This window comes from Eptatretus burgeri, chromosome 13, assembly GCF_056783735.1.
Source record: "Eptatretus burgeri isolate ZD-2024b chromosome 13, Ebu_testis_v1, whole genome shotgun sequence".
Taxonomy (NCBI): domain Eukaryota; kingdom Metazoa; phylum Chordata; class Myxini; order Myxiniformes; family Myxinidae; genus Eptatretus; species Eptatretus burgeri.
This window is the reverse complement of record NC_140973.1, coordinates 45,898,721-45,906,220: the sequence shown is the minus strand read 5'-3', so window position 1 is coordinate 45,906,220 and position 7,500 is coordinate 45,898,721. Positions and strand designations below refer to the sequence as shown.

Below are 7,500 nucleotides of genomic sequence, written 5' to 3'. Positions count from 1 at the left end.
GACACACGTCGACACATGTCACTTGTAAGTTACTCATAAGTCGAAACACGTCGAGGTAATGTTTAGCATACCCGAAACTTATTTCTAACCTATGAGTAACGTGCTTTGAACCTATGAGTAACGTATCTCCAATGCACATTGACGTATGTAGACGTATTTGACGTCTTCCGGACGACCACAGAACTTACTGAACGTGTTTCTAACTTACAGCTACCGTATAATGGCGTATTGGCAGCGTTTAGGGGGAATTGGTATATAAAAATGGGCTTCACGGGAGGAACCCATCAGTGTTTCAGACTCCATGGTTTTATTTTTTGGTTTTTTTTTCTTCGGCATGACGGTGATATTAACACTTCAATTTGTAGTGCGGTTATGATTTAAATCGTTGAGCAGCAGCCTATTAATTATATTATATTATAATCGCACTAGAAATCGAAGTGTCAACATCACTGTCATGCCGAAGAAAAAAAAAGAAAAAAAAACCATGGAGTCTGGAACACTGACGCTAATCATTACCTCGACGTGTTTCGACTTATGAGTAACTTACAAGTAACGTGCCTACAACTTATGGCCAGTGTATGCGGAACGTGTGAGTCATACGCTGGCATATGTCGAAAGATTTTGAGCATGTTAAAATTTGTCGACGAGTTCGGCGTACTACGACGTACGCCAGCATGCTTCAGCATGCTCTTAACGTATACAAAACTTACCCATAACGTATTCGACGTGTGCCAGCGTTTTAGACAGATTTTTCATACGTCGGCATACACTGGCTAAATCGTCAAGGTGTGACAGCGGCTTAAAATCGAATAAATTCGTCCTTGTCACACACCTACGCTGTCCACCAGATTTCGTCCGAATCCGTCCACAACTTTTTGAGATGTGCTCACAGACAGACAGACAAACAGACAGACAGACAGACAGACAGACAGACAGACAGGGATGAAAACATAACCTCCCTCCACCCTCGATGACCGAGGTAATTACAGTAGTCTGCACAGAATAACTGTTTTAAATCTAGAGTTCAAACCATAGTTGGAATTGCAGGAGGAACAACAATAAAGGGATGCTATTTCTGCCTGGGATGACTCACCATATGTTAAACTTTTGATGTTGATGAAGAAAACACCCCAAATGTATTATGTTATTTGACCTAATTTGGCTACACAACAATATCCCGAATAAATTGATGGAACGGAGAGGAATTAGGTTCAGTTTCCAAACAAGATTTAAAACTTCCTCGACTTCACTGAGTTCCTCCACTCTCGTAACCAACGTGTGGCTCTCCACGGAGTCCTCTCATCTCCTCCCTCTGTCAAGGCTGGAGTGCAGGAGTGCCCCAAGATGTTCTGGGCCCTGTGCTTTTTCTGATGTACCACCCCGTACCTGTGCTCAGGGCCGGATTTAGGCATCCGGGCAAGCTGGGCAGTTGACCAGGGGCCTCCACAAGCAGGGGGCTTCCACGTATTTCATGAAAAAAAAATTGTAAGGAAAAAAGTATTTGTGAGTGACTTATTGGTAGTTGGTAGTTAGTGGAACAGATATAAGATATTCATCTTCTCTCATTCTCTATTTTATATAGAAGTTCAGATTCTTTGTTCTTGAAAAATATACTTTATGGATGACTGTAAATATGTATTGTCACCTTTTTAGTATTCAAAGGTGGGGTGGGCCTCCACTACTGAAGGCTGCCCAGGGACCACCACATGTCGAAATCAGGCCCTGCCTGTGCTGGTACCACCCCACTGCAAACGGGCTTGTCAAACGGTTCCATCGACAGCTGAAGCCCTCACTCAGACCACTTCGCTGGATTGAAAACCTACCAGTCCTGCTCTTTGGCATTTATGCCACAGTGAAAACTGATCTGGGTCACAGTGCAGCCGAGTTCGTTTTTAGATCATCACTTCGCCATCATAGGCCATTTGTTGCTCCGACGAACATTCACATCGATTTGGACCCGAGCAATTATGTGGACAGACTGCGAAGGACAATGAGTGAGTTACATCACATCCCCAGCAGAGCTCACCAGCTCACCAGAGATCCAGAGTATTAAGAGGAGCTGCTATACAACATCAACAAGTAGGTGCTTCGACCCAACATTGACTGGTGCTCGTTTACTCTTCGCGAAGGACATCGTGGGATGCTCAACGTCCACCAACGAATGTCAGGAGACGGGACGTCCAGTTTAACATCCATTCAAGAGACACACTTGATGAATCAGCCTGCCTGCGAAACAACGGGATGATAGTTTTTAGCTGGGTCGTGACTCGAACCGAGGCGAGACAGCTTCCAGGCCATCCTGCTGCAGTGTCAGGAAAATTAAGCAAAAAACACATGTTATATAATTACACACCCATGACTCAGTATTTTATGAAACTTGAACTTCTTTGGTGCACCATTATCTCAAGCTACCCTTATCTCGAATTATTATTTGCTCATTCTTTAAGGGCGGGAAAGAAAAACATTTTTGGTCTTGCACTATGAATTATTTCAAAGTTCATGGCAATCATTGGGCGTCGGCATTTGAAATGATAAGAACGACATTAAAGGTCATTCTATACAAGAGTGGTTAGAATGTTATTGATATGAATAATTAATAATTGATAAAACTGAATGTGTAAATCATTGGACGGTGCACAGGTCACTAAGACCTTGTGGCTCAGGACTTTATCTTTTCCCATCCTTCCCAAGTCCTTTTTTAAAAATTAATTTTCTCCTTCCTCGTACTTAAGAAATCTTAATTACAAGTAAGGTTTACAAGTGCTTCAGTGGCACAATCGGTCAGTGCATGGTACTTATAAGCAGTATTTGGATGATGCTGAGGTTATGAGTTCAAGCCTCACCTGGAGCAGGTGTTCTTTTTTATCAATTGAATATGTCGTTAATCAGAAAATATGACAAACTTGCAGGTACCTGCAGACATTCGACTTAAGATGTAAAATGTAACTTCAACAACATGTGAAGAATAGTTACTTGATTGAATTAACACCTTCACCCCCATCCCAAGTCCTCAACTCTCCCACCCAAACCCCAACTCCAAAATCTCCCCCACCCAAATTCCAAGTCCTCAACCCTCCTAAATTTGGTGAAGCCTTTGATCTGAAGCATGGCTATATTAAACTGAATGAAGCCGTTCTGAAAAGTCGGGCAACTTAGCTAAATATAGCATAACAATTGTGCACTTTGTAAGGAAAGCACCGAATTTGGCACACTCATAGCCTATCATATTATGAACAGATTTGGATATTGGGCCATCTCAAAATTTTTGATGGCAGTGGAAAATGGCTGCCACAGCCATCAGCGGCTGAATTTGAGATGGCCAAATATCCAAATCTGTTCATAATATGTTCGGCTACTAGTGTGCCAAATTTGGTGCTTTCCTCACAAAATGCACAATTGTTATGCTAAGTTGCCCCACTAAAACAAAACAAACAAAAATCAAGTGGAAGTATATTCAAAGTACACCGTCTCCATGCCAAATAAATAAATAACAAATCCTCCAACGTGCGATGGCGATGCCGCCGTGCAGCATATGAAGACAGAATTGGGAGGGAGCGGTGTTCAATAATTGAGTGATTAATTAATTGCACAATTAAAATAAATAAAAAGGAATCGTAAAATAATTAATTTCTTCATTGGTTAATGGCATACCAAAAACAACCACGGTTTCATCTGAATCTGTAACTTTTTGAAAGTTAAGTAATTCATCAAAAAATGAATAATAATCGATTAATTGATCAATAAATATATCAAAAATACCCTTCATAGTCAAATCACTTGTTTCACTGTCATGGACAAATATCAGCTTCCTTGCTCAAAAAGTGCCCGAGATATTGCCCAGATGAGAAAGAAAATAAATAAGTAATTAATAAATTGATAATAATTAAGTAATTAAACAAGTAAAGGATTAATCAAAAAATAAAAAAAATACCTTTTTGCCATAGTACATCTTCATTTTTGTCCCCAAACTTCAGCTTCTGAGCTCAAAGGATGGCTGAGATATCACCCGGACAAACAAGAAAACCAACAAATGGAGTAAAAACGGAGTGTGCACTCCCTTCCTTCAGCGCCCATCGATGACGTCATGCATCTCTTGGATATGGAATTGGGAAGGAGCGGTGTACAAAAGAGCAATCAGAGATTGCAGACCCTCGCTCGGACTTGTTTGATGTGGTTTTGTTGTTTTGTGTGGTGTATTTCAATGTGTGTGTTGTTTGTGTACTGGTGTGTTACGTAATTAATAGCAGACAAAATTAGAACTGCCACTTTATAACTGCTAGCACTGATGACCGGGTACCAAGACGTTCCGCTTTGATGCAACCCCGCTTTGATCAGACACCTGACCCTGACCCATGATGTTTTTTTTTTTAATTATTCAATTAAATTCAGAATTGGATTAAAATAAATTCAATTAAAATCAAATGGAAGACCAAATAGGTACAGTTCTGCATTGGAGTCATCAGAAGGAACCCGAACAAGCAAAAATAAAAGATGAAGTCATCAGGAGGACCCTGGATAGGATTCGCATTTCAGCTGATCCTCCTCTACCCTCAAACCCATCGAAGCACAGCCAAGTGATTCAAATAAAAATACAAATAAAAAAGAATCCAGATCTGAAAATTTTTAATATTCCTGGCTGCCAGACCATTTGTCTGATCAGGTTGGAATTTAAAACATACATTCCCCATCATTACGAGATCATAATTTTGATGTTTCACGTTGTTCAATAAAGTGGTTCAAGAGAAATAATTTTATGAAAGATTTTCGCTCAATCCAATATGGCTGCCAGACTATGTGACCTAACAATTATTCGTGAATACCCTGGTATCCCCAAGAATACCCTGGTATCCCAAGAAGAAGGTATCCCTTCTTCCAATTGTTCCGTTTTTCCCTCCTTGGAGTTTCCTTCTGTATCCATCTTGTCCAACCCGTGCATCCTCTGTGTCCTACGTGTCCACTCCATGCATTTGTGTGTATTTCATCCTGTTTTTCTCTGTTACATCCCGATCCGTTCTGTGTATTTGGTCTTCCACAAGCCTCGACTGTACACAAATAAAAACATATAAATAAACAAATTCAGGATTTTAACGCCGCTTTCCCCAGTGTCTATCTGTCAGTCTGTCCGACCCTGAACTACTCCCTCAGTTTTGTGGCTCGCCCCACCAAACCTTCTGTGGACCGTCTTGGGGTCCCAGCGGATGTCTTCAGGTGGGTGGAAAGGTTCATCAATTACTCAAAACCATCATGATTTTGGGTTTCGATCCGCACAAAGCTGCTCCCGATCCAGAGATAATGTCAGAATTGTGGTTCTCTTTGTTTACGTCACGAGTGTTTGCGATGTTGTATTTTGGAATATGAATGGTATATTATTAATATGTGTTTGGAATGATGCTGTTTCAATGAAAACATGGAGAGATTGAGTTTAAAGCAGAATGAGGAAATTACGTGAGGGGTTCCACCCGCAACATTTGCAGATTCAGCATTTTTTTGCCCAAGTCCTTCACGAACCAGCTGTCCAGCTCCTCATATGCATAGCACAGGTACCTTACTAGTTAATGATAATAATAATAATAATAATAATAATAAAAATAATAATAATAATAATAATAATACCATTCATTTCGTGCTGTAAAGGCACATGGGGCTGTCAAGGCAGTTTCATTGGCAAGGGAGGCAGTCCTGGACAGGTCAGCACTCTAATGCAGGTTACCCCAAATGGTTATTGTCCCAGTACAATGGTACACATTTTGCCAACCTCTGAAGCATCACAGGCTTGTTAACCACACCTGGTTAATTCAACAGTTGACAGGGTCTTGAACTCAAGACAGTAAGGTCCCAAGCCATCCACCTTAACCACTAAGGCAATGCCAGGCTCCAGTGTCGTTTACATCACCTTATCGAACACGTTACATTAGGTTTTACATGCCTGTTGTTTATTATCCCCCACCAACCTGGTGTTAATTTAGTGGCCAAAGGAGCTCGAACTAAGGAACTTAAGATTCCAAGGCAACCACCCTAACCACGAAGCCAACACCAGGCAACAACATCCTTAAAAACAGTAGGTTTCCTGTTTGGAATGATTTTCAAATTTATTTGACTGCCATGCAGCCAGAGTAAAAATATAATCTCACTCCACTTTGTGTATGTGTGATGGGAACGAATTCGGCGCCAAGGTACGGCAAAACGACAGACTTGTCTTCCGATTGATGTTCCAATTAGTGTTTAAAATAGAACATTCGATTTAAATAAGCTGTTCTTCGAACATAAATTGATCAGACAGATGGACGTTTGGACGCACATGAACCCATGAGTTAAACCCACTTTGGGAGATATGATGAACCAAGCAGGTGGAGGGTCATCATGGATAGACGGCTTCAAAGTTCATTGAAAACTTAAAACATCAGCAATTAAAAATAAAATAAAAATAATTCTGTCCAATATGAGGGATATGTTATTAATATTAATAATTAATGATGAGATTGAATGTATACATCACAATATGATTCACACATCATTGATCTCGTGTCTTCATGTTTTATATTTGCGATTTCCTCCTCCTTCCTCATCAGAGTTAAATTTCCATTGTTAAAGTTATTAATTGTGGTGTGAAGTTTACATGATTTCCCAAACCTGCAGCTCCAGTGGCGCAATCGGTCAGCGTGCGGTACTTATAATCAGTACTTGGGTGATGCCGAGGTTGTGAGTTCGAGCCTCACCTGGAGCAGGTATTTTTTATCCGTATCGTGTGTTTGGTTTAGAGATCACCAAACACGACCAAACAGAAGATCGTCACATTTAACTCTTCATCAGATTGGTTGTATTTTTGTCATGTTTCTGTAAGTTTTTGATTCGTGAGTTTATTTGTTATGAATATCGTGGTGGGGGGTTGTGGGATTTTGTGGTGGCAAATCCTGATGGTTTGAAAAGTGATTTGAAGCTTTGAATGGTGAAGTTAATGAGGGGACTCAGGGAGGTCTGCATCGGAGTATGAGGCAACTTTCATCAAGAAAATGGAGAGAGTGCTTGGTATATATATATATATATATATATATATATATATATATATATATATATATATATATATATATATATATATATATATATATATATATATATATATATATATATATATATATATATATATATATATATATATATATATGTTCCAGTGAGGTGTCACGGTCGAGGCAGGAAGAGACCAGGGTGGAGGAGCAGGGAGATCCGTCGGGTTATGTGGAAGAAGCAGGTGTTCATTGAGGACCCAATGGGGGAATCAAATAAATAACGAGAGGGGGGGCACTCGGTAGAGTGAAAAACCTCCGCCGCCAATACTGCTGGGTCACTTCAGTGAACCTGATATCCTATTCATTGTTGGTCAAAACGGATCAGACTCCACTGAACCACGATTGAATAAACTAAACTAGATCGACGCGCATGTAGAAATGCCCAAAAAAATAAAAATCGAAATTTTTTTGAAAAAAATTTGCAAAATTTCTGGGT

The 7,500-nt window shown here is 40.1% G+C and overlaps 1 non-coding gene across 1 annotated transcript; it reads left to right on the top strand.

Moving 5' to 3' along the window:
* The first annotated feature begins 6,635 nt into the window (after positions 1 to 6,635).
* TRNAI-UAU (transfer RNA isoleucine (anticodon UAU)) lies at positions 6,636 to 6,724 on the top strand. Its single transcript is given in 2 exon segments — positions 6,636 to 6,673; positions 6,689 to 6,724. It is a non-coding gene; the product is annotated as a tRNA-Ile (tRNA).
* Positions 6,725 to 7,500: the final 776 nt, after the last annotated feature.